The sequence below is a fragment of the Zea mays genome, chromosome 8 (assembly GCF_902167145.1).
Source record: "Zea mays cultivar B73 chromosome 8, Zm-B73-REFERENCE-NAM-5.0, whole genome shotgun sequence".
Taxonomy (NCBI): domain Eukaryota; kingdom Viridiplantae; phylum Streptophyta; class Magnoliopsida; order Poales; family Poaceae; genus Zea; species Zea mays.
The window spans coordinates 167,685,177-167,703,814 of record NC_050103.1 but is presented as its reverse complement, the minus strand read 5'-3'; the positions used below and the strand labels follow the sequence as shown (position 1 = coordinate 167,703,814).

Here is an 18,638-nt window from a genome sequence, read left to right as displayed (position 1 = left end):
CTGAAGTGACCGCAGTCACTTCGCCGCTCCACTGACCGGCCTGACAAGAGGACAGCGCCGCCTGCGCCGCTCCGACTGCTGTGCCACTCGACAGAGTGAGGCTGACAGCAGCCAAGTCCGGCCTCAGGCGCCATAGGAAACTCCGCTTCGCCCGACCCCAGGGCTCGGACTCGGGCTCAGCCCCGGAAGACGACGAACTCCGCATCGCCCGACCCCAAGGCTCGGACTCGGGCTCAGCCCCAGAACACGACGAACTCCGCTTCACCCGACCCTAGAGCTCGGACTCGGGCTCGGCCCCGGAAGACGACGAACTCCGCTTCACCCGACCCCAGGAATCGGACTCGGGCTCAGCCCCGGAAGATGACGAACTCCGCTTCGCCCGACCCCAGGGCTCAGACTCGGGCTCAGCCCCGGAAGACGACGAACTCCGCATCGCCCGACCCCAGGGCTCGGACTCAGCCCTGGCCTCAGCCGACGGTCTCCGCCTCGCCCGACCCAAGGGCTCGGACTCGACCTCGGCCTCGGAAGACAGACTCGACCTCGGAGGAGCCTCCACCTCGCCCAACCCAGGGCTCGGATCGACCACGTCACAGGAGGCGCCATCATTACCCTACCCCAAGCTAACTCAGGCTACGGGGAACAAGACCGGCGTCCCATCTGGCTCGCCCCAGTAAACAAGTAATGATGGCGCCCCGCATGCTCTATGACGACGACGGCTCTCAACTCCCTTACGGAAGCAAGCAGACGTCAGCAAGGACTCGACAGCCCCGACAGCTGTCCTTCCGCCAGGCTCCAGCGCTCCTCCGACGGCCACGACACCACACGAACCGGGTGCCAAAACCTCTCCGGCTGCCACGATGGCATGTACTTAGGGCACTAGCTCTTCTCTGCTAGACACGTTAGCACACTGCTACACCTCCCATTGTACACCTGGATCCTCTCCTTACGCCTATAAAAGGAAGGTCCAGGGCCCTCTTACAGAGGGTTGGCCGCGCGGGGAAGGACGGGACGGCGCTCGCGTAAGCCTCTCGCTCCCTCCCGCGTGGACGCTTGTAACCCCCTACTGCAAGCGCACCCGACCTGGGCGCGGGACAAACACGAAGGCCATGGGTTTCCCCTTTTACGCATGTCTCCCTCCGGCTTTTCCCCCCTTCGCGCTCTGTCTCGCGCCGACCCATCTGGGCTGGGGCACGCGGCGACAATTTACTCGTCGGTCCAGGGACCCCCCGGGTTCGAAACACCGACAATACTAAATATTTGTTGGTATACTTGTTGGTTTGTATGTTTGTTTGTTCATGTTGCATAGTTATCGGAGCCTTCGTGCCATCTCGTGGAGGCTAGATCTGCAAGTCTACGCCAGCCAGTGGAGCTAGAAGCCAGTTTCGCGAGCTTCTCTTCCCCCTTCGGCGGATAAGCACGGCAAGCTCACTGGATCCCTCTGATGCATAAATTACCTATGATTTTTCAACCACAACCCTCAGCCTGTTATTTTATGCATGATATGTTTTTGAGACAAGTTATTATGGCCACCCAGCCGCTTGCCGCAATCAATCCCTGATATATTTGTTACAAATGATTTGAGGAAAGGTGTGAGTTTTCAAAAGAAAATGCTTTTCAAAATGTGTATGATGAAGGGTTTTCACCCTTATCACCTTTGAGTAGGGATGATCAGGGACTCCCTGGTTTAGGGGAGGGCCTAAGGTGATGGCTCAGCTGGTTTAGGTGTGAGCAGAAGGATTGTCCCCTCACATAAGGACCGGTTTGTCATCCTTCACTACCTGTACTCATGATAAGTACAACCACTCGAGACTGTGTGGGCAGTCACTCAATCTGAACTCGTACGGTCCAACCCCAGGGTTATGAAGGCTGGGGAGCACCGGGAGGATAAGGAGGGGGAATGTTTTGTCCGGTTTGGACATGGCGGTGGCCTGACTCCTTCCGGTATAACCGTTAAGGTCAGGACATGCGAGGAAAGAAAGAGATTCAGCATTCGGGTCTCACGATGGTGAGATCGCAGAAACCAGACTAGTGGGTAAAGTGTACACCTCTGCGCAGAGTTTGAAAACCTATTCGAATAGTCCGTGTCCACAGGAATGGACGAGTCTGGTATGGTATGGCAATTAATGTTTTGTTTTCAAAAAAAGGTGTGTTTGAGAAAAGTGGTTTTTAAAAGGTCCGGCGGTTGAGCCGTGAGCTATGGTGGACGGGAAGTCCGGTAGCTGTTTTTGAAAAAGAAAACCAGTGGGAAACTGCTGAGATACCTGGATGGTTTAGTCCAGGGGATTTTGTTCTATATTGAAAAACTTCCTGCTCATTTGGGAGAGGATGCGCTTTGCAAAATACAAAATGTTTATAAAACAACCCTGCATAAAATATTGTTGTTTCTGCAAAATATTCTGAGCTCCAGATATTCCATGCATTATATCTGATTTCCCCATTCCGCGGGTGAAGGTGGGCTGCTGAGTACGTTTGTACTCACCCTTGCTTATTTGTTGTTTTTCAGAAAAAGGAGATCGGGTAAGAGTTACGACTGTTCCCAACCTTGCCTGTGGCTGTTGGACCGTTGAATTGTTTCGCTACGTATACCGGGCTGCTTCAGCCCCACTCTGATGATATGTCCTGAATTGTGGACCAACTCTTAAAGTTGATCGCCACCTTTATAGGTTTGTCTCGTTTAAGCAGATCTAGAACTATCTGATGTATAAATGTGTTTACTAGCCTCCTGGGACTAGTAATTGTATCACATTTGAGTCCCAGAGGATCGGGACGCTTCAGATTATCACAAGATCTGTTGCAGGCCCACAATATTTGCATACAAATGTTTGTCATATAATTATACAGTGAAGTTGAATCTTATTTCTGATCATTAACACTATTGTCAGCATAATCATATGGTCATGACAGAGAAAAAACCTGTTTCAATGCATGTCTGGCCTGTTCAATAATGACTGAGTAAGGATTGATTGTTTTCTTGCAGAAATATGATGGAAGTGACAGTATTGCCGTGCAGCTTGCTAACGAAACACACTAGAATGATCTTGTAATTATTATGTATTCAAGTTACAGCGGCTGAAATTTCCTAGGCATCCACCACTACATGCAGAATTGGCTAAACACTGGAGTACCAAGTTGGACCTAGTGTTGGTATTGAAGCAGGAGATCACATATGGATTTCGAGATACATTCTTTTATGCTAATAAAGCTTAATTTCCTTCTGTTTTTTCATGGTATTTTTGTCATCAATGGGCAAGCACCAGACTACCTATAGCACTTACTACAGTTTAGCATATGCTGACTGCTGAGTGTTAAAAGGAAAAAGTTTGTCCTAGTATTCTGGAAAGGGAGTAGAACTGAAGTATCAGTGTATCATTAATAAATTGCTTTCTAGTGTGAGTGGATCTAGATGAGTGTACACACTGGAATGATCTTGTAATTATTATGTATTCAAGTTACAGCGGCTGAAATTACCTAGGCATCCACCACTACATGCAGAATTGGGTAAACACTACAGCCATGGAATCTTGTAGAGATGCAAAGTAGTACAGCTTACACATCGAAGTAAATATTGTTCAAACAAAAGATGCTGAAAGGACAAAACAAACTCTGAATTGAAGCAACTTAGTGAATTCAAACTATTGGTTGCTCATCTAATGAGCAGTACTACTCTATGGTGAATTGGTCCACACGAAACATATGAGCACCAAAAATTGGTCCTAAAAATAAATGTCATTATTCAGCAGCAGGTACAACACTGAATGATAGTTAAAAACTTACTAACAACACAATAAAGTTGAAATCTAGCATCATCGTGCAATACTAATTCAGATAAAAAACTTGACTGATGAGAAAAGGTATGAAATACAGTTTTACATCCTCTCAATAAGAAAAGCGGGTAATGCTTGTCAAGTTGCATAGTACAGAACTTCTCAGAGCGATCTGGCCCAGACAAATCAAAGCCGTCGTCCAACTCTCTCAAAAAAATGACAAACAGTTTTTATGCTAACAATCATTATATGTATTACAAGTGCAGCTTATTAGAGTAGGGGTTCAGGTACGTATTCCATATTTATTTTAATATTTTGTCTTCCAATCATCGTTTATATAGTAACTAAGTCTGGAGACATGTAGTAGGAATGTAGGATGTGCGTCCAAGTTCTCGTGCCATTTCATTTGCAGCAATTCATCAAGAATGAATACATGACACTCAGAAGCACGCATATGGCACTCAGCTTAAAAAAACAGTGAGAATGAACATGTGACTATGCCTTCCCTACATATGGACTCCTGCTTCTGTTCCTAAGCCAGCTAGCATGTTGCCAGCACTAATTGCCTATGAGGATGCGGGTTCAGTTGACTCATTTCAACTTTTGTTTTTTGGTGGTCCAGCAATTGTTGGTGACATCACCCCTTCTGTTGGTTTTCCCAAGGAAGAGACGAGCCGAAGGGACAAGGGATAAAGAAGCACTGGACCATATCTGCAAGCTGCTTGGTGGAGGTTCAAGAGGTGAATACCAAAGCTTGCAATTCTAATAAATTAACATTTTGTGCTATAGGTAATTAGGCATCTTAGACTGTTACCACAAATTGTCTTTTCATGATATGTAGTTATATGAAATGAACGTGATGTTGTTTCAAACTGGCAACAACTTTCTAGATTACAAAATAGTTTAGACTTAGAGGTTCCAGTATGTGTGCATAGTGCCATAGTTTCTAGAAAAAAGAATATCATGTGGCTTTTATGAATACAATACTGTAGCAGTTGCAGGTAATATTATTCCAAGTCATATTTATTTTACCCTCAAAAGGATATTCACCTGCTATTATTATTTCTTAGAAGGTAATTTTGTTGTCTGACACTTTTCACTTCCATCAGGGAAGCCGATCAGTACCTGAATTTTTTTGCCCTATATTGAAGGGCTCTGCTACATAGAAATCCAAAGGGCAGCTTATGTTCTAATTTTTTTGATATATAGTTTAGACTTCAGATAATTATCAAATAATTCTAAAAGCATTTGCATCCCTTTAGTTAGGTGGAAACTCTTGATAATTTAAAATTACTGACTCTTTTCAGAGAAACTGTTCTTTGTACTTCTCTTCTTTTTATAAGGCGTATTAGGGTTTGAGAATTTCCTTGAGAGGAAAGTTTTGTCCAATAATTTCCCTTACAATATATAAATATATTATCAATTACTACAAACTACAAAACAAATATGTACTATATTTAACTACGAGTTTTGGAACCACAAATTAGGGCTTGCTTAGGACCCTGGCGCAATTTGTGTTCCAATTATCAAGTTGTTGTATTGATTAATATTTAAATGGATATCAATATATCTAAATTTCAGAATATGGATATATATCATAAACTATGTATTCAGACTCAGATCTCAGTCCAATTAGGGCTTGCTTAGTTGCACATGGATTGCTTAGTTGCACATAGATTAAATCCCTTTTTCTTTAATCGCCGACAGTAAGTGTGTTATTTCTCAAATTGGTTTACTCTAATCAAACAGAGGACAACATGAATCAGAACGGTTGAGGACAAGTAGCATCAGTACACACCTAAAATAAATAGGTTTTCTTGGGCGGGTTCTCCTTGGCGGGGATTGCTCCTCCTCCTTCCTCGGTTCCTTCCTCAGATTCTCCTAAATGCTCACAATCATGTGTAGGTAGACTCGTAGGGGAGAAGAAGAGTCGCAGGTGGTGGATGGGATGGGGCAGGTAGCTGCGCATGTATTTAGAGGGGGCTAAGCATGCGCGCGCAGATATGTTGTAAGACAGTCGCGGATCCGGTGGAGGCGGCTGCGAGCATGGTTGTTTACATGTGGCAGATCCGGCGCTAGACATGCGCATGCGGCTGCGAGGATCTCGTATGGTTGTTAGGATGGAGGCGGCTGCGCGTGTGGCGGCTGAGCGAGCGTCTGCGCTGCGCGGGGAAGGAGGCGGGGGCGGTGGCGGCTGCGCGCTGCGCGGGGAAGGCGGCGGGGGTGGGGCGGGGGCGGGTGCGCGCATGTCGGGATGGAAGCGGACTGCGGTTGCGGTAGCGGGAGCGGGAGCGGACGATGGTGATGGACATAATTGGACGGTTGGGATACAGGCGGGGGCATAGTTGTGCCTGGTCCACAATACCATCTTAAGGATTAGTAGAGATATAGTTTAAATAAATGTAGAAACTACACGTGGTTTGTAGCATTATGGCTATCCTGAGAACACGTTTCTGCATTGGCCTGCTACCTGCTCCTGTTCCACCCACCCTCCTGAAAATTGTGATGGCGGCATGGCGCAGATGCTGGATCAAGTTGACATGGGGCATTCGATGCCGATGCGGCGCGTGTTCCAACTTCCTAGTAGCGGGGCCGCTGCAGACTGCAGAGGGATTAGCGTACGCTGTCGCTGTCGCTGTCGCTGCTGATGCTGCGCTGGACTGGCTTGTTCTTCCGGTGCGCCAGCTAGCTGCTCCATGCACGGACGGACCACCATCTGCATGCTGTCGACGCAGCAAGCAAAACGGCAGGCGTGCGGCGTGCCCCGGCCAGGCGCCAGGGTCCCAGGCCTCCGGGGACCAGCTAGGGAGGATGACAGACCCGGCACGTACACTCTCCCCCACACATGACTGCGCTGTGGGCACTAGGCACGTACACTCTCCCCCACACATGCCTCCGGGCGTGCCGAGCGCCATAGCGGGGCATGACGGCATGTACTGCCTGAGTGCTCGCTCTGGCGGGTGGTCAGTGGCAGTGGCAGTGGCAGTGCCAGCGCGCGCTCTGCGGCACGGTGGTCACCCGTACCAGGTACCACGGCGCGCCATCCTATGTTTTCCGTCTACTCCGGGAACGACAAGGCTGAGCTGGCAAGCGCGTGCCGGCCGGCGAAGGAGCCGCCGTGCGCACACAGGCGGCACAGCGCTTGGCGGGAGGGGGTCCCTGCTTGTCTACCTCTACCACATGGCACACTGGCACGCCACAACAGTAAAACCTGGCCGTCTTACATAAGCAGATATAGATTATTTTTGACAGCTAAGGGTCTGTTTGTTTCAGCTTTTTTTCAGTGGCAAACGTCTAGCTTTTCAGACTGTTTCTATGAGCACTTTAGTCAAAATCGTCCAAAATAAACGTGAACATAGAATCGACTGAGACGTTTCGATAGTAGGAAACCGTCATTTTCTATATTCTAAACCCTACATACTCTTTTATCTTACTTCACACGTAATCTTCACAATAATTATATTATCTCCACAGTCAGATTTTTCCCATAACTAGATTCTCATAAAAGTTTTCAGAAAAAAAACTATACAAACACGCCCTAAGTCTTATGTTCGACAACAAGTGCAATGCACTTACTTCACGCGCGTCGGGCGTAGCCGAGGGCACAGGATCAGTGAAGGTGTGGGGGTCGACAAGGGCGCTGCACGCAGCGCCGGGACAGCGGCGCGGGCTTAGCCGGCGACGATGAGGGCGGCGGAGTGGTGAGGCGGTGGCGCTGTGGACAGGCTGCCGGACGCACGGATGCAAATGAGACGTGCACCGCGTCCACCAGCCGCTATCTAGAAACCCTCTGTTTTTCGACGGTCGTCCTCGAACATATACTTAGTTTATTAGCCGTCGAAAATTACTAGGACCGTTGGAAATCCTTGCTTTTACTGTTGTGCGACCGATCCACTGCACTAGTGTTGCCTGGATCGCTGGCGCCTCCAATGGTCCAGCACACGCACACGGCGTCGCTGGCGCCCGCCGGCCCGGCAGACCGACGTCTCCAGCCATAGCCAGCCAGCCGCGAGTGGCCGACGACAGCCGGACACCAAGCCTGGCCCTTTCTTGAATGCGTCTGGCCACCAATCCGCTTGCGTAGTTGCGTGCCGTGCGCCCACCCCCACCGCGGCTGCCGGCCTGCTCGCAACCTTGTCGCCGCCGGCCGGCCAACCCGCCTGGTGCCGTACGTCAGTCGCACGTGCATGCCAATGCGCATGCGCTCTTGTGGTGCCCGACCTGATGTCACGCACGCACCTCTCGCACTGATGTCATCGCCGGCCGGCCGGAGCCACGCATCACGCACGCCGGCACACGCATGCATGTCGCGTTCCCTCTCTCCTCTTCCTCCGCCTCCGGCCGTATCCAATCCAACACACGTACTCGGCAACGGCAAGCTTGGCGCGAGCTAGGCACCTTGCTGCCAGGAATTGAGTGGCACGAGGCACCTTGGATTTGGTTTTCCAGACAATTCAGTGGCACTATGCTCCTCAGAAGAACTCGATCGGAATTAAGCGGGTCGCGACGACGACGATAGGATGCGTGTTGTTGCATTGTTTGCGTGCGTGCTGCACCGACAAGCATGAGAGTGCAAATTTGCTCTAAATTGGATCGCTAGGATGGTGCTCTCTTTCTATTTATTTTTAAACTAAAATTGCTTAAAAAGCTCAAACGAATTGTGAAGAAATATTTACATCGTGAATCATTACCACTCTACCGACAAGGATACGAACTCGAGCTGAACACCGAGGAGCAATATAATCAGATCCGGTCTACGCGACCAAAATTCAAATGCAGCGCTTCAAGTGTAGTGGACGAACGACGTGGTCCCTTCCCTAGTTGCGACACGCATGTGGAATGCTCGGAGTTTTGGATCTCATCGAAAGCTATAATTTTTCAATTTAAAAACCGCCTTCAATCTTAAGGGGTGTTTGGTTTCTAGTAACTAATTTTTAGTTCCTTTATTTTATTTCATTTTAGTCCATCAATCGCCTTTTTCTACCGGTGAAATCTTCGTTTACCTGGACGGCCAGTTTTACTCCTTGCCTCGTTTCTCAAAACGGATCAACCGGTTCTCCAGTTCTTACGTTCTTGCTCCCGGCGGCGACTCATAAGGTTGATCTCACTGACTTCCTGCCAAGACACCTGCTTCAATAGCTTTGCCATATTATGGTTTCAAGGGCCTATCCGAATTCCTTTCGTCTTGATTCTACTGAATCAAAAGGAAATGGAAAAGTTGGTTCGAGGGTAAGGGGCAGTATGTCGTGCTGTGGACAGAGTATCAGACGAAAAGCAGCCACGTGCATGGTGGAACTGATGATCAGCTTGCGGATAAGGATTCCCATTCCCCTAGGAGGCGTCCGGAATGCAGTTCAGCCAGGCTGCAGGACGCATACAAGCTGCATTCCGAATTTTGTTCCCTTTAAGAAAAAAAGGCGATGGCTCTTCAGAACAGGAACAGCTGCTGCATACTTACTTATTCCCTTACTGTAAGGATCTATCTGAACAATGGTTCTCTGAGTGTAAATACTGAGGCCTTGGTGACTGAACGGATGGACAGTGGATCCCGAGAAAAAACTGAAATTTTCTTCTGTGATCTATAGTACCAGCTCGAAGGACTTTGGCGTCGTCCAGAAACCAAAGTGAATAGACGGACGCTTATGAAAATCAACAGCAAATAAAAACTTGTAGGGGATCAGTAAACCGTGATACTTTTGTCGTCCACGCAATTTCATGAAACTGTCGCGTTGTGGCGCTTCTGTCCGATGTTGCGAAACTATTGGGCAACATAGAGAGCTTACAGCAGCCACAGCTAAAAATTTGAACTCAAACGAACGTGGAGATATGCTTAGAGATGTTTAGTGGCTGTCCATGAAGTATCTGCGCTCGCAAACACATATGCACAGCACAACCAAACCTGGAAGAGGATCTAGAAGACCTGGGCTACTTTGACATGCAGATTCTTTATGTGGCCGACGCTTAAAAACAGAGTTTGGACAACAGACGATTGGCCAAAAGAGGGTTGTCCCATCCAATTGTTTGTCCTCTTTATGAGCAAGCGGATGAATCTATAAACACGTTCGTATCAAATATGCTTCACTTCTTATTCAACACTTAGCGAATTTATTAGACCTTGTTTTGTCACTCAGTTCACTAAAATTCACTAAAGGACTATGTCACTTTCACAGTTCATGCTGAACGCTGTCTGAGTGTACATAACAACGTCACATGCAATCGCTGAGTTTTGGCTGAAAGTTGATAAAGGTAATGATTTGGTACATGCAGAAGGTTCCAAGAGCCTAGAAGCAAAGTAGATGTGGCCTGAGCAACACTGTATTCGATATATCTGCCGTATGTACTACCTTCACGCAGTGGGTTTGTAGTAACCTTGTTGTACATGGTAGTGAATAGGGGTTAGCTATTGTTATTTGTAGCACAGTGAATCTTGTAAGGAATCTCAGTTACCATTTCACCAATGAGAAATACTCCATCTTTAACGCATGCATGGGGAGATGATGATGATTGATGATCAATTCTACCAGTTAATATGTCCGGTGCAATCCTCCATTTTTTTCTCCAAGACAGTGACGTTCCAACAGTTCAACGCCAGTTGTTTCGTGCCTTTGGCGTCAGCTTTCCAATGGAGCAGCGATCAAAGAAGCGTCGTAGCATTAAACTTCTCTCGTAGTCTCGTGATCAGAGTTCAGATGGCTCAAGCAACTGCCAACAGAATAAACAATCAGGCAGGGTGCGAGCGACCAGTGTAAGCACTGAACCGGACAAACACAAAGCGACTGCTGGCAGCAGGCTCCACTGAGCAAAAACAGAGGATTAGGCGTTTGTAATTGTAACCACTGGCATTAGTTTAAACAGCAGCAATCAAGTGTCATCACACTTTGGACCATTTGCGGCGATTAACATATGCCGGCAGTTAGGTACCGTCGTAACATGCTCCAGGCCACACACCTTAAACAAGCTCCGTGACATCAGGCAGAAGACATGAGATAAAGCCACACCAACAGGGAGTTCTCAGTATGCCAATTGGCTGGTCGAGAGAGCCAATAGCAGGAGAGGAACTCAGGACGACAAGCTGATGGCGACTGATGTTTTTTTTTTTTGTCAAACAAAACTTCCATCTTTGAATGTGTCATTTACACTTTACAGCTTCGACCCATACAGGCCGAATATGATGCATACAAAAATGCCTGCACAAACAACCAACCAATCCCTAATATAATATGTACAGCCGTGCCTTCCGGGGGAAGGAAAACTTCTCCCCCTAGTCTTATATATTATATAGTGGCAGAGGGCACCTGCAGTTAGTGAATGCAGCTGATTTTTTTTCACACGCCTTGACCTCAGCAAATCGTCGAATGAATAGCTGCACGTGCATGTTGATTTCAAGACATTGCGCATTTAGCTTTGCAGATTGGTCAGATGTACCAAGCATCCGAACATGGGTGGTTCCATCTCCAGCCTAAATCGTTTCCACCTGAAAGAATGAGAAGAATCATGGAATTAGACCTGAGGGGGGTTCCATGAACTTGAAATAATGATTAATGAGCTTGCTACAAGAAAGTGTCACAGTTCTTCAGAACTCATACCGATAACTTCAACAAAAAAATAAGGCGGTGCCAAGATAACAGTAAGCTTTTTAGATCTTGATAGTTGTTAAGCAGCGCCGTTTTGATTCTTAAATCGGTTAAGAATTGTTTTTGCTTAATATAAGCCTTGACATGTCTATTAAACAGTGATATTCGGAGTAAGTTTACCTAACTGGCGGCCACATCCCAGCATTTCTAGTGTTTTAATAGGGGCCCTCTAACTTTGCGAATTGATGCCCACCTGTATAGCAATGTGAATCGACAGTGATGTAAAACTTAAATGATATTGACCATTTGAAAGAATTGACCCACAATTGTTGCTACTCATTTACTCTGTGCATAACAACAACCAGATATTTTACAGCAGGGAAAAAAACGAAACTAGGGAAAAATGAACTCCCACGAAAATAGAGAAGCCGAGAACTTACTTTCAAGAAGATGAGATCTTTGACAAAATTCTTTCGGCCTCGACGGGTGAACCGTTGGCGATATCCTCCACTACTTTACACTCCTCCATATAAGCCTACCTACTGAACTTGGTCTTGATTTTGGAAAAAGCGAGCTACTTCTCTGTACAATTGCTCGCCCTCGAATGGCTTGGATACATAACCGTCCATTTCAGATTTTAAGCACTGTTCGTGCGTCGCCTGGATAACATCTGCTGTCATGGCTAATATTGGAGTTCGCCACTGCCGGAGCCCTGCGCATTCCGGTGGGGCTTCTCCACGTTCTATTTGCTCATTTAGATCTCTTTCCATCACTCTAATCCTTTTTGTGGCTTCAAATCTGCAAGGTACCAAATGCATGACACAAGAGAACAAGAAAATGTAAATCGGTGACAAGAGCAAGTATTGTTTATCAACTGGATATAGGTACAGATAGTGTCTAAAGTATAGTGAGATGATGAATATACAAAGATAAAACTCACCCATCCATTTCAGGCATCTGTATGTCCATGAAACAAGCATCAAAACTGTGAGGAGGTTTCAGTTGCGTGATTGCTTTCTTCCCGCTATCAGCACAAGTTACTTCTGCGCCATATTTCTTCAGAGCGCCTGCAGCAACCTTGAGATTTACAATATTGTCGTCAACCACTAAGATTCGTTTCTTGTGAAGAAGGCTGCCCAGTGTTGAATTGCCAAGTACTCCATTCCTGCAGTGCAGTTTATCTATCCCACCCAATGCTCTGTGTAGCGAAACCTGAAGCATGCTTGCTCGAAGTGGCTTCATAATTACATTCAAGTTAAATTCCCTGAATATATGTGAATTGCTTTTGGCAGTACTTTTAGGGTTCTCCAAAAGAAATAACTTTGTAGAGTCTGGCTGATCTTTGTTCCTCAATTTAGTAACCAAAAGAGGCATAGAGTGGGATTCCTTCAGCCAGGTTTCTTTGTCAATGAGCACAAGCTTTGCAATTTGTGATCCGCAATTAATTTTAGAAATATATTGATCTAGGTCAGTTGTCAATTCGGTCTGAACTCCCAGTCTCTGTAAATGGTACCTAGTAACCTTGGCACGGACCGGCCTATGATCTACCACCAATGCATTGATCCCTTTAAATTCTGACGATTTATTCTCATTTCTGCTGGAATGGGCCCTCGTAAGAACCGCAGTGAAGGTGAAAGTAGAACCAACTTGGGGTTTACTTGCAAATCCAATCTCTCCCCTCATGAGTCCAACCAAGCATTTGCTGATGCTTAATCCAATGCCAGTGCCCCCATGGATGCGAGCAATGGATGGACCTACTTGCATGAAAGGGGTGAAGACACGGGACTGAGCATCGAACGGGATTCCAACACCCGTATCTTCAACTGATATTATCAAGCTTATTGAGTCTGATGCGATGGGTGCAAAAGGCATCTCAGATGAGTTCAGTTCCCTGCTAAAGACTCGAAAGTTTTCCCAACTGCGCTTTCTGTTCGCCACTGGGTAGCCACTTAAGGTATTGGCGGACTGAGTTCCCGTCTCAACCTCAAGACAATTCATAATCTCTTCAACAACATGAACTGTCAAGTAGATATGACCCTTCTCTGTGAACTGTGGAAAAATACAGAACTCTTAGCCAACAAAGAACAAATGCATATATGCATATAAATATACAAGGGATTATCCTATTTCCTGCTATCGATATATAGTGATCGTCTTACTTTTATAGAGTTCCCGACAAGATTTGTAATGATTTGCCTTATTCTGCCAGGATCGCCAATTAGTGCTTGTGGAACTTGGTCAGAAACAAACACTGCCAGCTGCTCCCGTTGTGTGTCATAGTAAGGAATAACCAGAATAAAGTCAGTGCATTTATAATAAAATACAGTAAAAGTGCAGTGTGTGACAGCATGGTTGTAGTCTTTGATTACCTCCAGTCCTTTCTCCTGAGCTTTCCCACAGAAGAGAGACAAAATGTCATCACAAACTGTTCTAAGGTCAAAGGGCACCGCTTCAAGCTCAAGTTTACCAGACTCGATCTTGGCCTGATCAAGTACTTCATTGATGAGAGATACCAAAGCTTTGCCACTGGCTTGTGCGGTTCTAACATAGTCTTGTTGTGTTGTGTCCAAATCAGTATCCATGAGCATTTGGAGCATCCCTGCAAAATCGGAAACATCATATCTCCTTTCACTCTAATTAACAATTAAGATTATTGTACAGTTTAGATGGACTAGAACCTCACCTAGAACACCATTCATTGGAGTTCTGATCTCATGAGAAACAGTAGCCAAGAACTGCAAGCAGAAAAGGCATTGAATTAATAAGGTAGTAAGGTACCATTTTTTGGCCCCTCAAAAGAGAGAGAGGAAAGAACAAGCCTTTCGCCTTCAAGAGAAACAGTCAAATAAGCATGCATAGCTATTATTTGCAGCGAAGCTATTCACCTGTGACTTGGCAATATCTGCATCCTCTGCACGCTTTTTGAGCACACTCATCTCCTGAAAGTCATCTTCAACTCTGGCAATCCGTTTTGCAGTAGCATAAATTATGTATCCAATCAGTAAAGCAATCACAAGAGTTCCAATTGATGTCGTTATTGCCATCCAAGGCCAAGGTGGACTCTGAATGAACCTATTAAAGAGAAACAGATGAGACACAGAACCTTACAAAGAATAGACTACAGGGATAACACATTTTAATTACAGGTTTCTTAGAAGAGAAAACAAATCACCTGCAGTGCATTTCATGCTTCCTTGACGGGTCACCAAAGTTCAGTGTGCTGACTTGGCACATGCCACTGCCTGTATCATTCGAACCATACATACTGATCCGTCTATCATTAGTAGTATCGTAAACGTTCACCATGATGGATTGCTTGCCCGCGAGCTGGTGAAGCAACTTGTCAACAAGCGCTTCAATGTCAAATATGCCACCTAAGTAGCTATTTGCACAAAAAAAAAAGGCCGACAGTAATTAAGTCGCACGGTTACTGACTGGAAATAGGAGGTCTGACTCAAGAAAAGCTTACCCTATAGCAGCCTGAATGCGCTCCTGTGGCCTGGCATTTGGGGGAAGCTCATACTTGTACACAGCGTAGGTGGAGATCACTCCAAGGCGATTATTGAGCAGCTTAAAAGGAGCAGTAAGAACACCCTTCCCAGATTCTCTAGCTCGGAGTACGTTGTCGCGGTCATCCTGGAAGAGCAAAAGAGGCATAAAGATTAGTGGATAGATAGCCCCTGTTGCTCCTGACATGATTTTTTTTACCATGAGTAATTGAGCCCCTGATTAAAAAGAAAGGGCAAAAAATCCACGGTGGAAAAGGGGGTAGCAACAGATCATGGCCTGTGACTGGTGAGCACATGGTGAACACCAAAGATTGCAGCTTTTTTACGGCCGTGGGCCTGCTCTGTGAAAAAGATGAAATCTTGCAAGGAAAGGGGCGGGGAGGCTGAGGGCAGAGCGAGTGCTCACGGCGCCGGATAGCAAGTCGAAGGAGATGACATGCTTGTATGCGTCCTGCGCGAAGATTACGGGAGCATACTCCTCCGCCGGCTCCCGCACCTCGGCGTCCTCAGCGTTCCCTGGTCCCTGCGACTGCTTCTTGGTCTTGGAGGAGTACATCTTCTTGATGCTCCATCCCTGCTGGCGCTCGAACTGCTCCCGCTCGGCGTGCGTGACCCGCACCCCGTACGCGACCCCGCTCGTGAGCGGCCGCTCGAACGCCGTCCTCTCCGCGTACCTTGCGAACGTGGTCTGCGGCAACGGTCAGACAGATGAGTTTCGCCACGGCCGACGGTGGAGAAATCTTGCATGGATTCGGGTATGTGGTGGAGGAAGGAAAGGGGCTACGACAGCACAGCAGTACTAGAGCAGGGGGTACGTACATACCTGGTCGATGGCGGAGGGTGTCTTGGAGTGGTGGAAGGTGGAGACGAGGATAGCGAGCGCCTGGAGGTGGTTCACGCTGACGTTGAACTGGTCCTGGAGCATGCGCGCGCGCTCGTCGCACATGCTGGCGAGCGACTCCCGGCGCTTGGCGACGGCCTGGTTGCTCATCCAGAGGCAGATGACGGAGGCGAGGAGCACCCAGAAGAGGACCCAGAGCGGGATGAGCCAGCTGGAGCTGTCCCGCACCTTGCGCATCCGGTAGTTGGTGAAGAGGTGCGTCCGCAGCGCCCTGGCCGACAGCTTCTCCGGCAGGCGGAGCGGCGGCAGGAGGACGCGCATCCGGTCGAGGCCCAGGAAGCCGAGCCCGGGCGCGTCGCCCTTCTCCTCCATCCCGGCCCCGCCGCTCCTCCCGCGCGCCGTAACGGTCATCCCCCTCGCCCTCTCCTCGCGGGTCGCGGAGCTACATCTTCCGGACGCCGGCGGCGGCGCTGCGGCGGCCGAGGCCCGCGGCGCGCATGCTCCGGCGGGCGTCCGCGTCGTCGACGGGCCGATCGGGGGAGACACGGGGCGAAAAGGGGGCCGGAAAGCGGGGAGCTAATTTATGGAGTCCGACGTGCTGTAGCAGCCGCCCCACCCGCCTACTGTTGGCTCCAATTGAATGCCGGGCGCGAGGGGCTGGCTCCCTTTCCTCTTGCGTCTCTCGCTCCGTCCCTCCCTCTTGATCTCTCACCGCTCAGGCTTGATTCCTCAAGCAAGGAAGCAGCGGCAAATCTCGGGAGCCGCTGGCTTTGACCAGAGGACGGCAGGTGGGAGCAGGGCGGCGGCGGCGGCGGCGGCGGCAGCGGCAGGTGGGAGAGAGGATACTAGACGACCAGTGAGAGGAAGGGAAGCACGGGACGGGAATAGCAACAGCAACAGGCCAACAGCGAGCGAGAGCAGGCACAAGTGAACAGGAAGCAAAAACTAGTGGGGTGGGGTGGGGTGCGTGGGAGAGCCGGAACACCGGAGCAGAGGGATGGTATTCGTGTTTAGGGAGACGGGGAGATTGGTCTGATTGGAAGAGGGGAGTGGAGAAAAGCGGCCAAACAGGTGAGGTGAGAAGAGAGAGAAACGGTGGAAAAGGGGGAGAGCAGAACAGAGCAGCAGCAGGCAGCAGCTGTGGTAGGGTCGGGCGCTCTCTCTCGGTCTCGGCTGGTAGAGAGGAGCGGAGGGATTGGGGGACGGGCGGACGGAGGAAGAAGAGAAAAGGAGGGGAGGTGGCGCCAGTGGGAGAGGCCAGCACGCAAGTGGCTCCTCCTCCCCCTACCCCCACCCGACAGACACACACACTCGTACTAATCACCTTCGTCACTCCGCGGGGCTCGGAGCAAGCAAAGGAAGGGAAGAAAAAAAACACCCCCAATCATTCCATATTGGTGCTTTGGTTAGGTTTGTTTTGGACAAATCTACAGTGTCCTATTGAATGGCACTTGCCGTGAATCCAGGGGGTATGATCTGGTCAACAAAAAGAAATACAGGAGATGGTGTAACAGATCTGGCCTCACGTGTCAACCTCACAGCAAGTGAACTCCTTAATCTTTCCATACCACTCTCTTCGTACGGTTCTCTGATAAGGCCCAACATTTTAAAAAAACAGCGTACATTACTTAAACCAGGTACACCTATTAATACAGCAGCGCTCTATCTGCTCAAAAAACGCAATGACAGAAGTAAATATATTAGAATTTTTTGTCAAGATTGGAAATAGTTTTTATGCGCCACAGATATCAATAATAACTTGCATATATTTGTTTAAAGTTGAAATGTTTGGCTTTTTTATTAAAAAATTGAGAACGTAAGCTCCCGAACGGTGGTAAGGTAAAGCCACTCGATCGTTAGTTGGCGCCTTGGCGGCTTCGTGCGTGCGACGGTAGTAGGGTGGGGACTGAGGGGGCGGTGGGCATGGTGGAAGGATAAGAAGACGAGATGAGCAGAGGGGGGGCCCCGCAAGCACTGCGGCTGCGGGACAGGTTGTTGTCTTCTCTTCCCCCGGTGGGGTTGAGGAGGAGACGACCGGAGCCGATGATCAGCTGCCAGGCTCTGTTATAGTTTGATGCTACGTAATCTAGCAGCCAGGCTAGCTAGCCAGGGGTAATCGGATCGGAACTATATTTGTTTTTATAATTTTATTCGAAATCGAATATAGATAGCTTCGAGTGTGAATATGAATACAGATATTTTGGGTGCAAATACGGAACTAGTCGGACACTGATAACTTTAGTAACAGATTTTTTTCTCGAATATTGTGTACGACTCCATTACACACATATCACAGTTGTTATAATCATTTAGCGACTTTTTGAGTCTAAACGTTTTTTAAATTATATGTAGATATATGTTATGACTCTCTAAAATTTTAGAAATTCATGAATCTATTTATGTATTGTTAATTTTTTTTATAGAAAATCATCAAAATACAATTAAAATCATAGAATATTTTAGTATAGACTCAAAATTACAAATAAATAACCAATATTAATGAGGATTAATTGTATGCATACTACTCAACTTTTACAAAATTAGACTACTAGTTCATTTTTTTATGCCATGGAGTGGCATGCAAAATGAACTAGTTTCTAATTTCTCAAATTTTTTAGTGACATATTTCCAACTGACCCTAATAATAAACATTTTGTAATAAGATAATCTTAACTCCTTATATGAAAATGATAAAGGGGAATATTGATCCGGTTAAAATTTGGATACTTAGAGTGATTCCACGTGTAACTCACACAACAAGTCTAAGCGAAACGGGACAAACGCTCACGTCTTTGTACATTTTATGGTCCAAATATTTTTAGGATTATATATGGACATATATTGTGCCTCCATAAAATTTTATAAATTTATAAGATTATTTGTGTTTTGTTAATTTATTTAATTCAAAAAACATCAAAATTCACACAGATATTCCGAAAAGATATCCAGA

General features: G+C 47.3%; 1 non-coding gene across 3 annotated transcripts; it reads right to left on the bottom strand.

Annotated features, from left to right (window-relative positions):
* Positions 1–10,837: 10,837 nt before the first annotated feature.
* Positions 10,838–16,893, bottom strand: LOC100274238 (Putative histidine kinase family protein). Of its 3 annotated transcripts, none has more exons than XR_004851765.1 (12): positions 15,667–16,543; positions 15,254–15,535; positions 14,808–14,974; positions 14,511–14,720; positions 14,224–14,410; positions 14,022–14,073; positions 13,708–13,937; positions 13,498–13,596; positions 12,279–13,387; positions 11,779–12,136; positions 11,519–11,591; positions 10,854–11,238 (listed from the first exon to the last, which is right to left on the bottom strand). It is a non-coding gene; the product is annotated as a Putative histidine kinase family protein (transcript). The 3 variants fall into 3 exon arrangements; NR_158579.1 differs by having other exon boundaries at positions 10,865–11,238; positions 15,671–16,875; XR_004549249.2 differs by lacking the exon at positions 11,519–11,591 and having other exon boundaries at positions 10,838–11,238; positions 15,671–16,893.
* Positions 16,894–18,638: the final 1,745 nt, after the last annotated feature.